Source organism: Octopus bimaculoides, chromosome Z (genome assembly GCF_046866305.1).
Source record: "Octopus bimaculoides isolate indiv1 chromosome Z, ASM4686630v1, whole genome shotgun sequence".
Lineage (NCBI taxonomy): Eukaryota > Metazoa > Mollusca > Cephalopoda > Octopoda > Octopodidae > Octopus > Octopus bimaculoides.
This window is the reverse complement of record NC_142944.1, coordinates 28,727,882-28,753,287: the sequence shown is the minus strand read 5'-3', so window position 1 is coordinate 28,753,287 and position 25,406 is coordinate 28,727,882. Positions and strand designations below refer to the sequence as shown.

Sequence of the window (25,406 nt, the reverse complement as noted above, 5' to 3'; positions counted from 1 at the left end):
AATTGAAACAGTTGTAGGTCTGGTCTTAAAGTTGCTGTGCTTGAGAAGACCCATTAAGCGAAGTGAAATCACAGTCGTGGCCAATGCCAGTGTCATGCAATTGGCACTTGTGCCAGTGGCATGTAAAAAGCACCTTTTGAACCCACTCTCTACAAATACATATTTTCTCCTATTCTTCTCCATCAATGCCTTTCCTACACAACCACTTACCTTACCTACCTATACAATGCCTAACTATTTATCTAGCTATGAGATGCTTGAATGGAGGCGTGTTGATGTATGTGCATTCAAGAATTAAGGTGGAGAGGAGCTACAACCAGGTTCTTCAAAGGCCAGACACATAGGTTTAAAATTTTCTGGGAAGGTAACAACAATGGGGTAGGTGGTGTGGTCATACTACTTGCAGAGAAATAAGTGGATAAGGTCATGGAAGTAGTCATATTGTGCAAGAGAGCACTTAAACTCAGGCTGGTTCTGCAGAATAGTATAAGGGACCAGCTATCTGAATCAACAATAGCTTAGTATTGGGTCATCCCATAGATAATGTGGTTTTTTTTATACTTCTTTTATTTTTCAAAATTTAGATAAATTTCCTTTTTAATCTAAAATATACTCTCCTTCATTTTCTACAATGCTCTTCCATCTATCTGGTAGACTTGCAAGGCTCCTCTTCCAAAATTCACTTGTCTGTGACGAAAAATATTCCTCTAGTACTGTTCTGACCTCGTCTATAGAATTCATATTCCATCCTAACGAAGACAATGGAATAAACGATAATCAAATGGAGCAATGTCCAGTGAATATGGTGGGTGGGGTACCATTTCCCTTTCAAACTGTTCCAGCTTTTCTAATGTCATCCTCACTGTACGTAGGTACTGCTATAACCTACTGAATTTTTGTTGCTTATTTTCAAATTTTATTCACCAAATCTCTTGATTTTGTTTTTGGTTTTTATCCTACCAAATTCTGGTGCCTCAAACATTTTAAATACCACATTTAATCTTTTGATTAAACCTATATTATTATTATATATACATAATATATATAATATAGATATATACTCTTTTGTTTCAGTCCTTTGACTGCGGCCATGCTGGAGCACCGTATATAATATATATTATATATAATATTATATTTTTCGAGTGAGATTGTTGCCAGTGCCACTGGACTGGCTCTTGTGCGGGTGGCACATAAAATACACCATCTTGAGCGTGGCCGTTGCCAGTACCGCTTGACTGGCCTTCGTGCGGGTGACACGTAAAAGCATCCACTACACTTTCTGAGTGGTTGGTGTTAGGAAGGGCATCCAGCTGTAGAAACTCTGCCAAATCAGATTGGAGCCTAGTGTAGCCATCTGGTTTCACCAGTCCTCAGTCAAATCGTCCAACCCATGCTAGCATGGAAAGCGGACGTTAAACGACGATGATGATGATGATGATGATGATGATGATATATATATATATATATATATATATATACACACACATAGCATATATATATCCTTTCATCATCATCATCGTTCAACATCTACTTTTCATGCTATCATGGGTTGGACTCTGGTAAGCCAGATGGCTGCACCAGGCTTCAATCTGATTAGGCAGAGTTTCTACAGCTGGATGCCCTTCCTAACGCCAACCACTCCAAGAGTGTAGTGGGAGCTTTTACGTGCCACCAGCACAAGAGCCAGTCATACGGTACTGGCAACGGCTACGCTCAAAAAGGTGTTTTTTATGTGCCACCTGCATGGCAGCCAGTCCAGCAGCACTGGCAATGACCTCGCTGGAATGATTTTCTAAGGTGCCACCAGCACAAGTGCTAGAAAGCGATGCTGGTAACAATTACGCTCAAATGGGGTTATTTACAGGCCACTAGCACGGAAGCCAGACAGCTGCTCTGGCAATGAACACGCTTGGACAGTCCTGTTAGTGCTCCACTGGCGCAGGTACCAGTCATTGAGTATGGTTCAATTACGATTTCGATTCTGATTTCACTTGCCCCAACAGGTCTTTGCAAGCAGAGTTTAGTGTCCAATGAAGAAGAGGTTGGCATGGGTGCCAGTCGTCGGATTCGGTTCAATTTCGATTTCAGATTTCAAATTCCAAATTCACTTGCCTCAACAGGTCTTCGCAAGCAGAGTTTTTAGTGTCCAATGAAGTAAAGATACGAATAAATGAGCTGGCTACACTTCTGGCAGTGGCCACAGATTATGCTCTCACTTGCCTTGCCGGGTCTTCTCACGTACTGCATATTTCCAAAGGTCCCGGTCACTGGTCATTGCCTCAGTGAGGCCTAATGTTCGAAAGTCGTACTTCACCACCTCATCCCAGATCTTCCTGGGTCTACCTCTTCTACAGGTTCCCTCAACTGCTAGGGTGTGGCACTTTTTCACACAGCTATCCTCATCCATTCTTGCCACATGTCCATACCAGCGCAATCGTCTCTCTTGTGGTGTGCAAGAGAGATATCCTTTAGATATATATATATATACATAATATATATATATGTATATATATATAAATGTGTGTGTGTGTGCATGCATATATGTGAGATATTTTCAGTATTAATAGTGAAAGTATTATCTTACATTACAATAGAGATGTTATTGGGATCTATTTTAAAACGGGGGCCACAGTATTTTCTTAACAAAACACTTTGAAACTTGGAACACTGGTAGAAAGTGTCATATAAAACATCTTTTTCTCTTAGTCTTCTTAAAAAAAAAAGAAATCCCTAAGTTATTCCATGTTAAAGTTGTCGTATTTCTGTAATTTCAACCAATCACTGACGTCCATTCAGCCGATCTACATTAAGTGTCGACTACATAAACAAACGATTCTGAAACAATTAACCCTAACCCTAACCCTAGGGTTAGGGTTAGGGTTAAAGCAAATTTAAAATGAAAAAAGCAAATAAAACGAAGGTATGGAGATTAAATACGCTTTACATCGCTTAATCAGCCAAAGGAGTAAATATAAACAACTGAATACTTGTCAGTGATTGGTTGAAATTATTGAAATAAGACAATTTTTTACATGAAATAAATTCGAATACAAAAATATTTTTCTGTTCTATAACACAAAATAGATAAGTATACGAAGTTTGAAAGTCCTTCCGTACCAAAAACACTACGTAAAACATTAATGAAAAATGTGACCCCGTTTTAAAATAGATCCTGTTATTGTTTCCCTTTTGACACGTAATACTGAAATAGTGTAAGAGATAAGAGATTTTTTTTTTTTGCCCATGACACTGCATGGACCCTAAGTAAAGCAAAAGTAAAATTTGAATGAAATCGGTTAGGAAATTCTCGGATGCAAACGTACAGACACAAATTCTTCGTTTTATATATATATATATATATAAATATATCATTATTAATTTGTCCCCGCACCATCGCTTGACAACCAATGTTGGTGTTTACGTCCTCGTAACTTAGTGATTCGGCAAAAAGACTCTGTTAGAATAAGTACTAGGCTTATAAAGAATAAGTCCTGTGGTCGATTTGTTCAACAGAAAAGCGGTACTCTATCATGGCCGCAGTCAAATGACTGAAACAAATAAGAAAATATAAAGAATATTATAAATTTATTAACATTATAACATAATTATACTATAAAAAGATATAATATAACATAACAAATAATTAAAACAAATATATATCCTACAATTTGTTTCGATTCATATCCACTAGTGAATTCATAAAAAGTTCACATTTATATATATGAATCTCGTCAGGCTAACATTGGTCTAAAAACTGATCAAAAATTTCATGCAAGGACTGTTAAATCATAAGACTGATTTAAAATATACCTATGTTTACAAGCGTGAGTGTTAATAATTTTAAAATATAATAAATATAACGAAAACAAAACCAAAATTCAAATAGAAAAACTAAATTAAATAAACAAAACAATTATAATTGTCATAAAATGTTCTTATGCATCTTTAATGTTAATCTAAAGATATTTTAATCTAAAATAATCACTGCCCATTTTTATGATATAAAATCTATATAACATGTTAAGAATTTATAGAGTAGGAATTTTTTTTTTTAATTTTTGTATACTATTATAAACAAAATAAGTATATTCTTATTCACAAACGAAATTCATTAAAAAAATCTTTTAATCAACGATTAATTCAAAAGTTTCTTCTAAATATGTCGATGTTAAACAAATGTATAAAGTTACGATGATTATAAACTATATCTTACATAAAAATAATAATATATAAATAAATAATCAGAATTTACAAAGTTTTTACAGAAAATAAATTTGAGTATGCCAATAGTTTTATATTTCTATAATTTTTATTATAGAACATAATATAGAACATATGAAAGAACATATGATGATATATATTAAATATTATGGGGTCGACAAGAAATATGCAATATACAATATGCAATATACAATAATTATTCAAAAAGATATATATTAATTATATTAAGAATTATTCTAATCTATTTATGTGAACTAATATAAACATTATTCTACGTAATTAACAAGTGAAACACATAAATTTACTTAGTTCATCAGAGGAAAATAACCACTGAAAATCAATGTTTAAAATTATACATTCGTTGCTTACGGAAAAAATAACCAGAAATACGTACTTACAATAGAAATGCTTTTAATCACGATAGGGCCTTTTACAGAATTATTTATATACTATTATTATTAAATTAAATTTATATACTTATAATCATTTTATATAAAGTAATAGCATAATTAATATGTGTATCTTAAATTTAACTACGAATATAGTTATTGTTTGCACTTAATAAAAATATATTAAGGTGCTTAATGAAAAATTATTTATTAATCCACTGAAATATTATGAATATCCTCATTAATATACTAATTTAATGCTACAAACCATTCAGTTTAAATAAAAGGTTACAAATCGTTCAGTATTAATAACAAAATTCGCCCTTACTTTAAAGAATATTGTCATATAAAGTTTGGGTAAATATCACAAAGAAAAATAAATTTTCTTCACGTCACCGTCTATCACTTTAAAATTTTACCACAACCTTATGCACCTATTAATTTTCTAATTTAAAAAAAATTATTATCGCTTTATTTATTCATCCATTTATTTATTTAACATGTATACAAATTAAAATATATATATATATACATATAAATATATACATACATACATTTATTTATATATATATATAATATATATATAAACATACATTATAAGACTTCAGAATGATGGGAGGCATCTTTTCACGGAAAAAAGAAAGACATTTTGAAAATTTTTTCACTCCCGCCACCCCCTCATCACCCCAGTCCGAAACGATTTTGGACTCCCCCCTCCCCCAGGCACTTAAAACCCGCGAGAAAAACATTTTTGGTTTTTAAAAAAACTGTTAATAATTTCAGAGGAAAATGAGTGATTCAAGGGAGATCTGGCTATTGTCTCTAGCACATCCCAAAACCCCCCTCTTCGTTTCTTTCTCACTCACACATCTATTGATATTTTTCAATATTTTTCTCCCCATAAACAAATTTTATAGAATGATAATGTCAATGTAACACGTGTAGTCCCAATCAAGCGAGGCCGTGTTGTGTGTGTGTGTGTGTGTGTGAGTGTGCGTGCGTGTGTGCGCGTGTGTGTGTAAGAAAAAACACCTAAAAACATCTTTAGTGGTCAAATGTAATGCTTATTTGTTCACGTTATTTTAAGTTATTCAGGTTCAAGAGGGGTGTCCACAATATTTGCTTGTAACTTTGTAAATATTTTACATACAGATTTGAAATTTTCTCAGTGGATGCTTATATACCACTGGTTTATAGTTATGTAATTTTAGCTGATCTTTCTAAGTTAATTAACAGGTGTAAAAGCAGTAACATTATGGATAAACACTAAAATTGAAATTCTTAATGCATCCTACCTGTTTGATTTGTTACTAAAATTATCCCAAATGGCAACCAACAAAACATTTGCCACTTTTCACAATAAGGTACATTAATTTGAACTAATTAAAATACAGGTATAATCGGTACAAGATTTTATTCTTTTGGTAAATAATACCTTGGTATGGAATAATTTTTTCCACAGTTTTTTTCAGGTACATTCAATGTATCTGCCCTCCAAACCCACCGCAAGCCATTTTTTTCTGGAAAAGAAAGGTGAAAGGGGTGGTGGGGACCTTGAAGTTTCCCACTAAGGGAGTTTTGTTTCATGGGTCTTTTTCTTTTCCAGGTTATTTTGCATGCTTTTAACGAATGTGATATTGAAATCACACATAAACAGATCCCTTTTCCAGAAAAGGAAAGATGTAGCTGCTACAACATAACAACTATTTACATTCACACCGAAATATTTACCAACTTTTTCCCTTCCATTTATATTTTCCACTTTATGGAAGTCAATATTTTCTCTGTTGACATCCACCTCACTGAGGTCACAGATCAAGTGAAAATACATCAATCACTGTTCCCTCTTGACAGGACAAAGAAATTTCCCAGTCTTTGCAAGCAACAAGTGAGTGGATTTGGTTTCAAATTCAGGAACGGCGAAACAAGGTGCTACAAGTTATTTATGATAATAAGTGGCATTATATTGGGGTTGAAAGAATGAGACGTACAATATTAAATATGCTAAGACAATCTGAAAACAATAGAAACTGTTAAACGTTTACTGGTTTTTATGAAATTTTTAGACTAAATGTAACTGGACTTAATTAGTCCGATTATGATTTTCAAAGTTAACTTAAAAGTCAAATCATTAACGAAAATGTTAACTTCGTATTATTTGTTCTAGTTGGCTGCAATATACTTCGACTGTGCAGCCATCTCTCTTGTACACCACATCCAGTTCCTCTTATGCCCAACTTTTCTCTCAAGATGCTTACACTCTGTTGCACATGCGAAGCATACTAACTTCATTTCTTTCAAGCCTACACATGTCCTTGGCTGTTATAGCCTATGTTTCACTGCCATGCAGCATAGCTGTTCACAGAGAGGCATTAACAATCTATCTTTCACTCTGAGAGGAAGGCCCTTTCTTGCCAGCAGGGGTAGGAGCTCTCTTGCCTTTGCCCATCTTATCCTCACAGCTACACTCTTGGAACATCCACCTCCACTACTAACCTGGTCGCCTACAAACTAGAAGCTATCTACTACCTCTAGCTTGCACCCCTGGCAGTTGATGGAGTCTATTTTCCGAACATATTCAGCATTTATTATGCCTGTGCATCTTCCACATACAAAAGTTAGTTTCTATGTTAACCTTCCTTTGATGTTGCTGCACCTTTTGTGTGTTCAAAGCTTACACTGGGTGTATCTTATGGAGGTTCTACCAACACCTTTTATACAAATTGAGCAGGGCCATTTACCTGAGGGGATTTGTGATTTATCTGCCTTTCTACTTACTAAGACTTTGGTTTTTGCTAGGTTAACTCTAAGGCCCTTTGATTCTAGACATTGTTTCCATACCTGGAACTTCTTCTCTAGCTCAGGTAGTGATTCAGCTATAAGGTCATTAGCAAGGTCATTGGCAAAGAGGAGCTCCCACGGGCAGCCTGTCTTGAATTTCTCTGTTATTGCTTGGAGGATTATGATGAACAAGAGGTAGCTAAGCACCGATGCTTGGTGAACCCCAACTTATACCCTGAATTCTTCGCTGTACTTATTGCCCACCCTCACCATACTGGTATCTGTATGTATGTATGTGTGTGTGTGTGTGTGTGTGTATATATATATATATATATATATATATATATATATAATATATACTAGCAGTATAACCCGACCTTGTCCGGGTGTGACTTATTACGCCATCTACAATAAGTCTTGCTATGTGAAAATCAACTAAAAAAGAAAGCCTTACAACGAAAAAACACTTATGATGTAAATATGTTCATAATCCAAAAGACGATGAAATTGATAGGGAAAGTCTGAAGGCTGTTTTGCGTAACATTATTAAGCGTACGTAAATTTCATCCGTCTAATTGGCTATAGAAATGCTTGTGCAAAACAACTTTTTGCGCTGCTCTGATTATACATAGCAGGATAATTCCTTTTTGCAGGAGCTAGGACGGCAATTTCTGATGAAGCAATTGCTGGCGATCTGTTGCTACACAGTTCTGCCAGAATTCTATCAGATTGGGCAGAAGATGTTGATGCACCATTTTGCATTATGTTCAAAGTAGCTACTGGAATGTGGTGAATTGCTGCAGTCTGTTGCTGTCTTTTTAACCCGTTTGCTTTCTTTCCCCAGCAAACTCTCTTCTTTGGAGGCATAATCTATGTATATATTTAACAGAACAACAAAAGTTATAATAGATGGCAGGGTCGGTACTTTTCACATTTCTGTAATTTTTCAGATTAACACCCGCACGATTACCCAACCCTAACCTTAAAGCCCTAAACATAATCCTAACACTAACCCTAAACCCTAACCCTATCCCTAAAACCCTAACCCTGACCCTAAAACCGTAACCATAACACTAACCCTAACTGTAACCCTAAACCCTAACACCCTAGTGACAATCGTGGTATATTTACAAAACATAGACGAACATGAGTTATATTTTAGTGAATGATTGTCTACTTGCACGTGTATGCGTTTGAGAGAGCGAGAGAGGAAGAGGGAGAGAGAGAGGGGGAGGAAGGAATAAAGAGAAAGAGAGGAAGGGAGAACGGAAGACGGTTATAATGTTGATGTGTGTATGTGTTTATATGTATGTTGTTGTCACAGATCACGTATGTGTGGTTGTGTGTGTTTTTACGTTTCTATGTTATGAAAAATATGTTACAGGTAGAGGGATACAAGAAAACTATTAAATGGGAGAGAGGAAGAAGAAAGAAGACTTTGTATGTATCACGTTCTCTTCTTTCTTTCTCTCCCTCTCTCACTCTTACTCTATATTTTATGTTGAGCACGTGATATATATGTGTATAAGAACGCCGTTACAGGTAGAAGGGAAGAAATATAAAAGTTGCTAGAAACAACAGCCAAATCTCCCTTAAATCACACAAAGTAAACGGAATTTTAAAAATCTAATTACTGCACTGGGAAGTTCACATCGAGAAAATTCCATTGATGTAAAAATTTTTACGAAAAAGTGGAAAATGTGGATTTCTATAAACTTTTAAAAAGGCTTCACACAGACAACTTCAGCTTTATATATATATATATATATATATATATATATATATATATATATATATATATATATATATATATATATATATATATATATATATATATATATATATATATATATATATATATATATATATATATATATATATATATATATATATATATATATATATATATATATATATATATATATATATATATATATATATATATATATATATATATATATATATATATATATATATATAGGTGCAGGAGTGGCTGTGTGGTAAGTAGCTTGCTTACCAATCACATGGTTCCAGGTTCAGTCCCACTGCATGGCACCTGGGCAAGTGTCTTCTAGATATACACACATACACACACACATACATACACACGCATACATACACACATATATACACATAGATATACATACATATACCTATATACATATTCATATACATTTATTCACAATAAATTTTTTAAATCTTTTAATATAATCCTTGAAATAATACACTTAATAAAATTTTCTAAACACATGTTTAGAAGAGTGTTTACAAGATGTCTGTCATTAAGAAGTTTCTTTTTTTAATGTTAAAATTTGATATAGTTCATCCACCCCTAGGTTACATCTATTATCAGCAATTTTGTAAGATCTAGCATGACTAAGTATGTACCATTTAATGTTGTACAATTTCATACTATCCTTTAACTTCCATGTAAATTACTTAAACTGGTACTGTTCAACCTATCCCTGTTCCTAAAAGTATATCCCTGGTTAGCAATATGTCTTTTAATAAAATTTTCAGTTGACCCAATGTAAAAAATAATATTTTGCTTCAGATTCAACTCTATGTCTATATACAAGGTTTTTTTGCATACAAAAATTATTGAAATAACATTTATTCTTAAATCTACAATCACAAGTTCTATGGCAGTTATCAGTAATAGAATTATTATTATTTCTATTATTATAAAAAATGTCTCATTTTTTTATATTAATGAGATAATTCTAAACTAAGTTTTAGATACTGAAAAGCTAATTCTAATAATTTTATTATCAATTATGTTATTATATTCATTTTCTTTATTAAAATGTTTAGATACAGATCTGTAAAAAAGCTTAACTAAATTAGTTTTTATTTGTCTTGCATAAAGAATAATAAACCAAATATTATATCCATTGATGTATGTATGTATGTATGTATGTATGTATGTATGTATGTATGTATGTATGTATGTATGTATGTACGTATGTATGTATGTATGTATATATATATATATATATATGTACATATACATAATATATCTGTCTATCTACAGATAGATAGATACATACTCTGGGATATGCCAATACACACAGATAGAGAAATTAAGGCCAATAGACCAGATATAGTTGTCAAAGGTCATGAAGGAAAAAAATGCTTTCTAATTGATGTATCAATACCAGCAGATGACAACGTTTCCCTAAAAGAAATGGAGAAACTTTCAAAATACAAAGACCTGGAAATAGAGGTAACTCGAAAGTGGAATCTAAAAACAGAAACAATTCCTATCATAGTAGGTGCCTTAGGTATAATAAAAAAATATTCAGACAAATACATAACAAAAACACCAGGACTTACAAATATATAAAACATACAGAAAATTGCACTACTGGGCACTGCACACATCCTACGCAAAACACTTTCAATACAGTAACCATAAGAGCATCACAGCAAACCACAGCACATACCCAAGGCACACAGAGCTGCGCTCGGTAGTGAAGTGAAAGCACGTTATAAAAATAAAACTACTGAACAATAATAATAATAATAACATCGAAAATACCTAAGGTATTTTTCATACCTTAAGAATGAGAACCCAGGTTCGAAATTTCCCCAAGACACCTGATGAAGGCTGGAGGGTATATCATCCAAAACGTGTTAACAACAAACAAGATGAGGACAAATATCTGTCAAATGAGAATAATATAAATAATGTACGTAATTTCTCATTTCTTAAATATAGAACTCTAGGAAAATTATTATGAGAAATACAGAATAACCTTTTTTTGCACAGTTACACTTTGTAAAAAATACCACATGAAGATGACATCCCAAATAGAACAAAATAAAAACAAAATAAAGATTACAATAAAATCTACACAATAAAAAACATTTCAATTATAAAATCCTGAAAATATTATATTTATTGCTACCATTTATAGAAGTACCACACAAACATGACATCCCAAATAGAACAAAATAAATATAGAACAGAGATTAAAAGCTGCACAGTTGAAATATTACAATCAAGAAAACATATTTTAATCTTCAAATCCTGAAACTACTTCATGTTATTACCATTTGTAAAAATTTCACACACACATGACAAAACAAATGTTACAATAAAATTACAATGGAAAAAGATTAAAAAGTGTTGAAAATATTAAACATATGAGTATGAGGAAAATGTTTCACTCTTCAAATCCTGAAAACTGACTGAAGTCATCCTTAGCCCCAAGACCAGAAAAATCATTAGGGTGGTCAATACTGTCCCATGTGTCACTATCTTCAAAGAGGATGTTTTCTTCTATGCCATCTAATGCATTACTGATGCCACATTTTTTAAAAGATTTTACTACTACTACAATCTTCACAGCATTCCCTGATTTCAAGATTCACTTACACATCTGAGCAATTGTTGGCCTTGTCAAACGACCTGTAGGTGTTAGGTCATGGTCTTTGGCTCTCATCCACTGATTCCACTCTTCTTTAATAAATGCCTTAAAAGGCTTCTTGATTGATATGTCCAGTGGTTGTAATTGGCTTGTTGAACCACCAGGGATCACTGCCATTTTTGTTTTCAATTTCTGCACCCTTTCTTTAATAAACCTTTGCTTTGTGGGCACAAAACTGGTCCCACACAAGAAGGGGTGGTTTTTCTAAGGTGGCCACTGGAACACCTTGACCAGACCTTATCTAGCCATAACTTCACTCCCTCTTCATCCATCCACCCATTTGGGTGGACAGAAACAAAAGTTCCATGTGGAAAAGCTAAGTTTTCCTCTTGAAAATAAGCAGCAGTGGCAGTTTTGTTCCATCAGTACAGCACGATAGTACTGCAGTATAATGGGGTTTCTCATGACCAGATGTCTTTACACTTACGGTTTTGGACCCTTTAACATCTACTGTTCTATTTGATACCACATCAAACATTAGTGATACCTCATCCATGTTTTCAATCCAACCCAGTTCATAGTCAGTCTCTTTTCTTACACTGATTATGAACCTCTGAAATTCGATTATTTTGTTATAATCTTTTGTGCTATTCTTGTTTTCATAATCTTTGCCAGTCTGTGCCTCCTCATAAATCTGTAATACCAGCTTTATGTGCCACGAAAATCATCTAGACCACATGCTGCTGCCCTCACTTTTGATCCAATCATTATCATTTTTATTGATACTGCAAGACCCGAATGTCTCTCCCCAACTATCCACTCCTTCATCTTTTGCTCCAGTTCTGGCCACTTAGCTGCAGTCTGATGCAGGTTACATTTAAGTCTTGACACAGGATTCAACAGGTCCTCTTATTTCTTCCAGTAGCAGATCATTTTCTCGGTTGGCAGTGCTTCAAAATGCCTCTCTGCAGCCCTGTTGCCATACTGTTTGCCATATTCAATCACTTGTAGCTTGTAGTCGATTGAGTAAGAGTATCTTCTGCTTGAGGTTACCATAGTAACAGTTGTGCTAAAAGTTTTAAGTAAAATCTTCTGAAGCTGCAGATCACTCCTAACATCAGCAGGTCCAGGTCTAAACTGGTTAAGATCATGGCTTTCAGAGATCAAGGAGGAAGCCTATGGTGCTGTTTGAACACATGTTTCATCACAGAGAGTGAGTAAGTGATGACTGAACGCAACACATTTCATCACAGAAAGTGAGTAAGTGATTACAATAGTATTGTTATTAATATTTGCTTGTAAACCCTTTTAACATACTGTAGTTTTACTTCTTTCATTACTTAATAATGTTCCCTTAAAGTCAGGTTGTTTGAAGAGAGTGACAATACTGCAATATAGATACACATATAAAATATCACTTGTTAGTTCCTTCAACTAGCATACATTACTCATACATGAATGAACTTTTGTGATTGCAAATATTTAAAAAAATTTAATGATACTTTTGTTTATTTACAACTTTAACAAAGTACAATTTATACACTTCACTGAGCGGTCATATACAGGGGTTCAGATAACTGTTTATCATAGATAATTTTCTTCTGATGTTAGGATATACCTATGAAAAATGCTACCTTCGGCCTCCAGGATGCATGGTAAATTTTCAAGACTTATTTTAGGAAAAAAATTGCATCTTTGACATCAGGAAATATGGTTCAATTATAAATATTGGGTTAGAAATATTCCTATTATTCATTTGAATAAAACATGGGGCCCACAGATTCCACCCAGGTAACGGACCTAGTAGGCATATAGATTTTATATAACTTAAATAATGAATTTTCTGAAATTACAGGCAGATTACATAAGGATGATATGCTGTTTCTAATTAAATACCCATTGAATAAGAAATTAGAACTATATAAGAAAAAATTTCATAAATTCTTTAAAAATTGTGGTCTTTCAAGCTCTATTGAAAAAAAAAATAACTAAATCATTTTTTGGATAATAACTTTAACCTTGCAACTGGTAGATTTGAACCTTATCATAAGCCTAACATGAATCTAAGATATATTAATAATCTAAGTAATCATCCAAAATCAATAAAAAAAGCACATGAATTAAAAACATAGAAAAGAGACTAACTTATCTTTCATATAATGAAGAGATCTTCTATAAAAATGCTAATTTTTATAATAATGTACTTGAAAAAGCAGGATATAAGCATGAAATAAGATATTATAGACCCAATGAATGCATACTTAATGAAAATAATGAAGATAAAATAAGAAGTAACCCAAATATAATACATAGTGAATGAACTAAAACTACAGATAATAGTAAAATAAAGAAAGACAGTATAGATAGAAAAATGAAAAATCATTATATAAACCCGATGATAAATGGCCAAAGTTTTAAAAATATGAAGAATAATAAAATATTGTAAATATAAATACTAATGTTGATTATAAACCCATGAAACCTGATACTAAATATGGTAATAATAAATACGAAAATAGAAAATCTAGTAAAACAAAAATTAATACCATTAATAACATATATGATAATATTTGTAATCATAAATATAATATTAATAAAAAAGATATACTCCTTGCATAAATTCTGATAAATCTAATATAGATTATAGTTGTCAAATGAAACCAATACTTTGTGGTTTATTATCCCCTTTGCAAGTCAAATCAAAAGTAACATAATTAAATCCATTTAACGATTAATTCATAAACATGGTAGATGGCCCTGCTCAGTATGTAGAAAAGGAGTAGGTAGTAACTCTATAAGATGTACCCGGTGCAAGCTATGGACACATAAGAGGTGCAGCAACATCAAAGGCAGGTTAACTAGCAAGTTAGTTTTTGTTTGTGGCAGATGTTCAGGTGCAATAAAGACTGCAAACAAACAGGAAACAACTTCTATCTCATTCCAGGGTGAAAAACTAGAGGTAGTCGATAGCTTCCGCTATCTGGGCGACCAAGTTAGTAGTGGGGGTGGGTGCGCTGAAAGTGTAGCTGCTAGAATAAGAATAGCCTGGGCAAAGTTTAGAGAGCTCTTACCCCTGCTGGCGACAAAGGGACTCTCACTCAGAGTAAAAGGCAGACTGTATGACGCATGCGTACGAACAACCATGCTACATGGCAGTGAAACATGGGCTGTAACTGCTGAGGACATACGTAAGCTCGCAAGGAATGAAGCCAGTATGCTCCGTTGGATGTGTAATGTCAATGTGAATACCCGTCAGAGTGTAAGTATCTTGAGAGAAAAGCTGAACATTAGAAGCATCAGTTGTGGCGTGCAAGAGAGACGATTGCGCTGGTATGGACATGTGGTGAGAATGGAGGAGGATAGCTGCGTGAAAAAGTGCCACACCCTAACAGTTGAGGGAACCCGTGGAAGAGGTAGGCCCAGGAAGACCTGGGCTGAGGTGGTGAGGCAAGACCTTCGTACATTGGGCCTCACCGAGGCGATGACTACGGACCGAGACCTTTGGAAATGGGCTGTGCGTGAGAAGACCCGGCAAGCCAAGTAAGATCGTTGCCAGTGCCCCTGGACTGGTTCTTGTGCGGGTGGCACATGAGATGCACCATTTTGAGCGTGGCCGTTGCCAGTACCGCCTGACTGGCTCCTGTAGGATTTTCGAGCGAGATCGTTGCCAGTGCCCCTGGACTGGCTTGTGCGGGTGGCACATAAAAGACACCATTTCGAGCGTGGCCGTTTTCGTGCGGGTGACACGTAAAAGCACCCACTACACTCTCTGAGTGGTTGGCGTTAGGAAGGGCATCCAGCTGTAGAAACTCTGCCAAATCAGACTGGAGCCTGGTGTTGCCATCCGGTTTCACCAGTCCTCAGTCAAATCGTCCAACCCATGCTAGCATGGAAAGCGGACGTTAAACGATGATGATGATGATGATGATGAAATCTATAAAAGTAGGTCATTCCTTATCAATGAATCTCTTTGGAGTTATGTCCTCAATTAATAATAGAAAATTAGATATTTTTTATAACAATCAAAATTCAAGTAAAAAGGATGTTGAGGCAGGGTTAAAGAAAATTGCAAACTTAATAATTCTAAACAAGATAACCTGGTATATAGGTGTGTAGTTGAATCTGAAGGGAAAGAATACCATTATATAGGTTCAACTGAAATTCAATTTTTAAAAAAAATTGCAAACCATGAGAGTTGTTTTAGAAATAAGCATAAAATCAATAATACTAGTCTCAGCAAATGTATATGGATATTAAAAGATAATGAGAAAAAATTATAAGATTAAATGAGAGGTTGTATACCATGCCAGAGCTTATCAAATTTCAGATAGTAAATATACATTACGTACAGAAGAAATTTTTCAAATAACAAAATCTAAGCATATATTGATTAACTCTAGAAAAGAAAATATTTCAGCTTGTTGTCAGTAGTTGAAATATGTTTTTTAGAAAATTTAATCAATAAATAAATAATAAATAACAAAACTGAACATTAGAAATATAAGCATAATATATAATAAGCATAAAATATATAATATCTATATACAAATTAATTAACTCAGAAAGAGCAAATATTTTAACTTGTTAGAATTAACCTAAGTATATTTAAGAAAATTTAATAAATAAAAATGAAACTAAACATTAATGATATAAGTATAATATAAGGATAACTTAATTTACAAATCAAACAGGATGAAAATAGTATAAATATAAATAATATATACTATATATTATATAATACTAGCTGGGCCTGTGCCATCAAAAATGGCAGTTAATTGTAGTATTTTATATATGAAAAGGGGTACAAAAAGGTGAAAAAGAAAATCAGTGCTTCTTAGTAAGTAGGAAGGCTGTCAAACCACAATCCCCTTCAGGTAGATGGCCCTGCTCAGTCTGTGGAAAAGATGTGGGTAGAAACTCCATACAATGTACCCAGTGAAAGCTATGGACATATAAAAGGAGCAGCAATATCAAAGGAAGGTGAACCAGGGAAAATAGTTTTTGTGTGTGGCAGATGTACAGGGGCAATAAACACTGAATATGAACAGAAAACAGATTCCATCACATGCCAGGGGAAGACTCTAGAAGTAGTTAATAGCTTCCGCTACCTAGGTGACCAAGTAGTGAGAGTGTAGTGGCTAGAATAAGGATAGCCTGGGCAAAGCTCAGGTAGCTCTTACCTCTGCTACCAACTAAGGGCCTCTCGCTCAGGATGATAGGTAGACTGTATGATGCATGTGTGCAAACTGTCATGTTACACGGCAGTGAAACATGGGTCATGACTCTGAGGATATGCATAGGCGTGAAAGAAACAAAGCTAGTGTGATCCACTAGATGTGTAATGTCAGTGTGCATACACGGCAGAGTGTAAGTGCCCTGAGAGAAAAGTTGGGCATAAGAAGTATCAAATATGGTGTGCAAGAGAGACGGTATAGTCATGTGTTACATATGGATGAGGAAGTGCCACTTTCTAACTGTGGAAGGAACCTGTAGGTGAGGTAGATCCAGGAAGACATGAGTTGAGGTGGTGAAGCATGACCTTCAAACATTGGGCCTCACAGAGGCAATGACAGGAGACTGAGACCTTTGGAGATATGTTGTGATTGAGAAGACCCGGCAACTAAAGTGAGATCACAACCACACATGTCCAGCCCAGTTAAGAGTACCCCTGATGCATTGTGCGATATGATATGCTTGAGAAGACCTGTTGAGTCAAGTAAAACCAATATCGTAGCTGTGACCAGTGTCCCCAACTGTCTCCTGTGCCAGTGACATGTAAAAAGCACCATCCAAACATGGTCGATGCCAGGCCCGCCTAACTGGCTCCCATGCCAGTGGCACGTAAAAAACACCATCCAAACATGGTTGATGCCAGTACCCTCTGACTGGCCTCTGTGCCAGTGGCACGTAAAAAGCACTATCCAAACACGATCAATGCCAGCCCCGCCTGAGTGGCTCCTGTGCCGGTTGCACGTAAAAAGCACCCACTACAGTCCTGGAGTGGTTGACATTAGGAAGGGCATCCAGCTATAGAAACATTGCCAGATCAGATTGGAGCCTGGTGCAGCCACTGGCTCTCCAAACCTCAGTCAAACCGTTCAACCCATGCCAGCATGGAAAACAGATGTTAAACGATGATGATGATGATGCTACTAGAGATTATAGATAGATTCTGTTATCTAGGTGAGGAGATTGTTCAAAATATGTACTTATTAGAATAAGAAGAGCATGAAGAAATGTCAGAGAACTATTACCTCTATTGGTAACAAAATACCTCTCTCTCTCTCTCTCTCTCTCTCTCTCTGAGTAAAAGGCAGATTGTATGGACTCTGAATGCAGAAGACGTGTAAACTAGAGAGGAATGAAGCTAGTATTCTCCGATGGAGGTGCAACATTATTGTACATGCCTAACAAAGTGAAAATGTGTTGAGAGGCTCCCTTTCTCTTATGAAGTTACCCACCTATCCAACATTATTCTCTATTCCTATTCTCTCTTATACTCACTTTCTTGAGAGTACATCATGACACCTCAACACTACCATTTTCATCTCTTTCCAGTTATTCGCTGCCACCTTTATATAATGCAGGGTAGTCATATATCTCTGCTATATCAAAACACCTGTGTTTGTCTCTCTAACATACTTTAGCCTCACAAACCTGGCATAAAGCTGCTTCCTTCTCTGTTACAACCCAATCAGTCGTGAATGCTTTTTTTCTGTGTCTTGAGAGTTACTAGATAACCTCACTAGTAATGGTGTCATGAAAACGTTATCCAGTACACACTGTAAAGTAGTTGGCATTAGGAAAGCATCCAGACATTGAAACCATGGCAAAACAGATATTGTAGTTCAATAGTCTCCAGCTCATTGGATCCTGTCAAACTATCCATCTGTGTCAGCATGGAAGATGGATGTTAGATGATGATGATGCTGATGATGACATACATATATAGAAAGGAAGTGATAGAGTAAAAGAGAAAGACAGACAGACAGAGACAAAGATGGACACACACACATAAGACTGTCCTGAAAGTAATGCAGAAGTGGTGATGCCCCAGCATGGCTGCAGTCTAATGAATGAAACAAGTAAAAGATTACTTATTCATTAACAAACAGGAGTCATTCAAATTGTGCATATTGGTAGAGTAACTCTTCCAATATACAAAGATACCAATCACCACAGTATACATTACAAGCAATTGATCCACTCAGTAAAATAATTCATGTGTGTACTGCTGTACCCACTTTACAGCAATTTTCACCTTTTCTGTGTCATATAATTGTTGACCCCGAAGACTGACCTTCATTGGACCCAACCGGTAGAAATTAATAAAAAGTTACGCAAACTTGTGCATGGCTTCTGGGTCAACTTTTCTTTATGTATGTGAATTTGTGCAGATGGGGGTGAAAGTGGGACAGACGGATGGATATATATATATCATCATCATCATCATCATCATCGTTTAACGTCTGCTTTCCATGCTAGCATGGGTTGGACGATTTGACTGAGGACTGGTGAAACCGGATGGCAACACCAGGCTCCAATCTGATTTGGCAGAGTTTCTACAGCTGGATGCCCTTCCTAACGCCAACCACTCAGAGAGTGTAGTGGGTGCTTTTACGTGTCACACGCACGAAGGCCAGTCAGGCGGTACTGGCAACGGCCACGCTCAAAATGGTGTATTTTATGTGCCACCCACACAAGAGCCGGTCTAGGGGCACTAGCAACAATCTCGCTCGAAAATCCCTACACATGTCACGGGCACAAATGCCAGAAAGGCGTCGCTGGGCACAGGTGCCATCCTGATTTCGCTTTCGCTTGCCCCAATAAGTCTTCGCAAGCTGAGTTTCGTGTCCAATGAAGGAGATAATATATGTCCAATGAGATAATATATATATATATATATATATCAAAATAAGCAACAAGGATATCCAGAGGTAATGCAATACAGTCATTTCATGCAACTCCATTTAATTGAACAATGCAACCATTACATCAATTTAAAATGCAGAGTAATCCTCAGCTGCATAAAGACATAGAATTTAATTAAATTAGAACAGATGGACACGTTAGTATAATTATAACTAAAATCTCCTTAACTAATGTTTCCATCTGTTCTAATTTTAATTAAATTTTATCTTTGTGCAGCTGAAGATTGCTCTGCATTTTAAATTGATGTAATGTTTACATTGTTCAATGAAATGGAGTTGCATGAAACGATCGTACTCTGGATATCCTTGTTGCTTATTTTGATTTTAATCACCTTATTTTGAAATTGTATGGATAATACCGTACTAAATTCTGGTGTTTCAACTGAAGTACCATATTCACCTGAATCTTATATATATATATATATATATGAAAAAACATTCGAGCGAGTTCATTGCCAGTCCCAGTGGACTGGCTCCTGTGCGGGTGGCACGTAAAATACACCATTTCGAGTGCGGCCATTGCCAGTACCGCCTGACTGGCCTTCGTGCCGGTGGCATGTAAAAGCACCCACTACACTCTCTGAGTGGTTGGCATTAGGAAGGGCATCCAGCTGTAGAAATATTGCCAGATCAGATTGGAGCCTGGTGTAGCCATCTGGTTTCACCAGTCCTCAGTCAAATCATCCAACCCATGCTAGCATGGAAAGCGGGCGTTAAACGATGATGATGATGATGATGATACATATAAGATATATACATATATATATATGTATATATATATATATATATACATATATATATTATATATCCATCCGGGCGGAGGTAAAGGACATGAACCGCACCCCCTTTTGTTTTGTTTTGTTTGGGGGTGGGGCTACAGAAGCCCACCTTTTCGACTGTGAAGAAAATCAGCATTTCAAAATTTTGGAATCAAGAGAGATATGTAAAAATTAGTTTTTTGGCACACACACACACGACAACAAAATGACATTTGAAAAATTTTTTCTTTTTTTTTGGTAATTCATGTTTAGAAAGTGGATCTTTGGTTTGGCTCTTTCTAGCTTGTCGGACTTTCCGGTTGGAGCATACTTAAAAATTGAAGATTTTGAAAGCACCAAAAACACGTTTTCAAAATTTTAATTTTCCCCCTCTCCACCCCTCTGGCAATGAAAAAAAAAGGGGTGGGGAAATTAAAATTTTGAAAATGTGATTCGTCGTTTAGCTGCTGTTTCTAGCATGTCGAGTTTTCTCTTTAGATACTTTTTATGTCTGCTATTTTAGTAGGAGAGGGTGTTTATTTATTTTTGAAAAATTAAGATTTTACAATTTTTTTTTTTTTTTCAGAATCATAATCTCCGTCTTTCCCAAAACAAAGAAAATTTCTAAAAAAAAAAGGGAAAAATTGGGGGAGGGGGTTAAAATTTTGAAATGCCGGGGTTTTTTTTTTTTTGCAGATTCAGAATCTCCGTAGTCGAAAAGGTGGGTTTCTGTAGAAAAAAAAAATAACCGAAAGGGGGTGCGGTCCATGTCCGTTACCTCCACTTCTATCCGTCCATATACACACATAGTGCAAAAAAGACATCAACCTAGAGTTTGAATGAAAACAGATAGAGCGTGGGTAAAGGGAAAGAATCGTAAAGCTTTATAGTGTTGGTTAATTCCCTTGTGTTGGATACACCAGCGCAAACTGCCTTTTGATAAAATTTATTCAAATATATATTTACACACACACACACATATAATATAAAATATTGTCAGTATTATGTAGTATATAATTATGCAATTGTTAATTGTTATCCACTTGAGAATTTAAGTTTGAATATGTATATATACAAATACATATAGATAAAATAGTAATTATTTACGAAGCAGATATTATATTACTGGCAACACATTGTAGTATTTAGGTTGGAGTGAACGAATTAAATTGAGTCAGATTTATTGATTGCCTTAACTCTGCCTGTATTGTTTACAAAAACTGCATGTGATTGACCGTATGTGCATCAAGGAATAATATACATATATATATATATAGTTTTCGTATCATATTAGTTTATTACGATGTTTATCCTCGTGTATACTATAAGTGTATATGTATACAAGATCATACAAATAAGTTTTCATGTGTATATTTGTGTGTGTGGTGTGCGCGCGCGGTAACACCTGGTCCAGACAACATTCCTCTGGAACTCCTGCAGAATGGTGGCTAGTCTTGAAGAACAAAGCTATTTAACTGCATCTCGAGAATGAGGAAAGCTCAAATAGTACCTGTACATTTGAAGAATGCCCATAAAGTTATCATCTTTATAGAAGGAGATTGCAGCATTTATGGTATAACGTTAATGAAAAATGTGGAAATTGATATAAACTTGAAATGAACTGGTAAGCGACGATTTAGTCTCAATTATAGAATACAATAACCATACATGAAATAACATAACAGGTTACAACAAGGATGTGTGAGAGACTTCGTGGTTAGGCTGGACTGTTGATCTGGTAGACAAAGTCGACGTACTGTTTGGTGGTATATAGAGGCAGCCGTTGGTCTGTTGGTCGTGTGGTCTTCATACAGTAACGATGTAGACAGGTGTCTGGTGGAGAAGATGAAAGCGGAAACTGGCTGGTGTCAGATACATCGTTACCGGAGACGAGTTGTGTGTGATCAGTGGCGTGTGCCAAAGAATTACTTTATTTGCCTATAGGGGCATACATAGAGGGGGGGGGGGGCAGAACAAGGACGGTCTTTACACAGGGCTGGAGTTACAATCATAATGATAGAAAGTGATTAGGGTCTATTTCAAAACGGGGGCACCAGTATTTTCTTAACGAAACACTAACGAAACACTTTGAAACTAGGGACACTGGTAGAATGTGTCATATAAAACATCTTTTACTTTTAGTCTTCTTAACAAAAAAACGTAGATCGCAAGTTATTCCATGTTAAAGTTGTCGTATTTCTGTAATTTCAACCAATCACTGACGTCTATTCAGCTGAATAGAGTTACTGCTGGGCGGTCATAAAAATGTTATTCCCTGTGACATATTTCATCGGGTTTAATCGTAATTTATACGCATATATTGTTTATATAATAAATTACGCTGTGCGTATCTATGTGTGTAACAATTTTAGAGTTCGGATTCTAGAGTTAGGGTTAGTTTTAGGGTTAGGGTTAGGGTTAACAGTCTAGTTAGGGTTAGGGGATTAATACGATATACACCGTTACAGCGCTAACTGTTTTCAACTGAATAGACGTCAGTGATTAGTAGAAATTATCGAAATAAGACAATTTTTTACATGAAATAAATTCGAATACAAAAATTTTTTTCTGTTTTATAACACAAAATAGATAAGTATACGAAGTTTGAAAGTCTTTCGGTACCAAAAACACTACATAAAACATAAATGAAAACTGGTGCCCCCGTTTTGAAATAGATCCAGTGATTAAATTGGTATGTTAAATCGAAAAGATGAATGAGAATAAAAATTAAATGATTATAATAAACATAGTTCTTGGGTTTTTATTTAACCCGCCGGCTTTTTCCTTTGTTTTCCGTTCCTTTTTCACTTTCTTTTTCACCTTGACCAGCTACACTAGCACAGCCCCATTCAATCTCAGCTTCTTTACAACAGTTATCTATCTTCTCCCGAACACTTTTTGAGGCAGGCACTTTTTCTCCAGACGGATCTTTCTTATCAGGTGGTAGTTAAAATGACTTACCAACCCGTGTCCGGAGATAAAGTTGCCTGTCTCAATTCCCCTTCCAAGCGTCATCCATACTGTGTCTTTCAGTATGGCTACTACACAGAAAAAGGACGCCTCTCTTTCCTTATCAAAGGAAGAAGGCGGTACGATCTTAATGATGAACTCAGTCGATAGCTGTACTCTTTACGTTTCCGACATCAGTTCTTCGACATAGGTTATCAGTCCCCTCAATTCCTCACAATGTACGTAGGCGTGCGCAACAGTTTCACTAAAGCGCCTGCACCTCGGACATGTAAAGGTGGAGGTAAAAACCATAACATGATCAGTAGCACAGCCATGAAATCCTTAGATTTCTGGAAATTATCCAGGTACCTTGGCCCGAATGTCCTTCCGAACAGGTTGACTAGCTGGTTCCTATCAAAGCTCTGAGCCTCCCCCAGGACATCATCGGACTCGTGCTCTACCAACCCGCTATAAAAATCCACAGTGTTAGCCCCGCTGCTGGTACTACTCGCCTGGGAGAACAGAGTGAGTGCTTGTCTGCACTCCTGGCATTCACCCATTCTAGGTCTTCACTTAATGCATGCGCCTACGTCCCATTGGGATGTTAATTGCAGAAAAAAGAACTTGACGTGTGGTGACCACACGTGTTCACCATCCAGGTAGAGCCAGAGATGTCTCAGCCTCAGTGCAACTTCCGCATCATCAATCAAGGCATCCCTAAACCACCTTTCAATGGTTTCTGGCAGCAGATGGAGCGCCTCACTAGTGGTGATTTCCCTTTCCACAAAAAGTGGAAAAGGATCCATTCCAACTTGATCAGTCACACACCAAGGCAAGGTACAACGGTTAGGCGGTAGGTTATCACAGTGCTATAAGCACCTGTACAACCTCGGCCCTCCTTAACAAGGATAGCATCCTCCCAGACTAGGTCTGGGTTATGGCCATCACCTTGTCTGTGACCTCAGTCTAGTTTTTCTCCATCTGGAGATCTGGTCCAAATCAGATCCCAAGCAGTTTAACCAAGCCCTCCATCCAACAATGCTGTTGGGAGGCATCAACTTGCCCCTCCAGGTGCCAAGCTGCAAGCCGACTGGTTTATCCTGGTTAACTTTTGCCCCTGCCACTGCTTTGTATCTTTTGATGGCATCTACACTAGGTAGCTGCCCTTCATCAGACATGATGATGGTGACATCATCCGCATACGCCGTTGCTCCCTTCCATAACATAGATCATTTGGTTCTCCTATGCAGTCCCTAACTTCCACTGCAGTGGCTCAAGTGCCAATACATACAGAAGCGGGGACAGGGAGCAGCCCTGGAGAACTGAACACTCGATCACAAATGGCTTCGAGAAGAAACAATTAACCCAGACAACTGAATCGATGTTACTATACATAGCATTGATCCAGCCACGGAAAGTCGGGCCTTTCACTGCACTCAGCCTCACATGCTGAGATACGCAGGCCACTGGCCAGGAAATTCCGAAGAGCATCTCTGTGGTCCAGCACCCCACCCCTCCCGAACAACACGGCGAAGTGTTTGTAAAAGACCTTACACATCTCTTCCTGTCCTTGGATTTCCCATCCATGCTCATCCACCACAGACCTTATTGTAGCATCTATGCCACATTAGGTTTCTACCAAGCCAGCAATGTTGGGTTTCTACCACCCAGCAACATTGATACCCTCGCAACCCAGTGCATGTAGTTTTGCCCAAACTCTGCAGCCTTCATGTTTGGTATTGAGGTGTTGGTCCAAAGCCGATCTCACAGCCAAAACTTGGGGTGCAGGGCCCACTCCTACTGCCTCTTCTAACGCTTTAACTAAATTCCCTTCTACTCTAGCCTGTTCTAGACTTAACTGTTTGCTAAATCTAATAGACTCAAGTCGAATGGCTTGTTTGAGGGCACACCACCACCAGTTATTTAACACAGTGCCAGTTAGTGCCCTCATTACTAACTCCTTAATATGGCTAGGATAAGTTATGCATCCCATACGTCACTAAT

General features: G+C 36.2%; 1 long non-coding RNA gene across 1 annotated transcript; it reads right to left on the bottom strand.

Annotated features, from left to right (window-relative positions):
• Positions 1–3,320: 3,320 nt before the first annotated feature.
• On the bottom strand, positions 3,321–5,182 carry LOC128249581 (uncharacterized). The gene is made up of 2 exons (XR_008265679.2): positions 4,527–5,182; positions 3,321–3,548 (listed from the first exon to the last, which is right to left on the bottom strand). It is a non-coding gene; the product is annotated as an uncharacterized LOC128249581 (long non-coding RNA).
• Between the last annotated feature and the right edge of the window lie 20,224 nt (positions 5,183–25,406).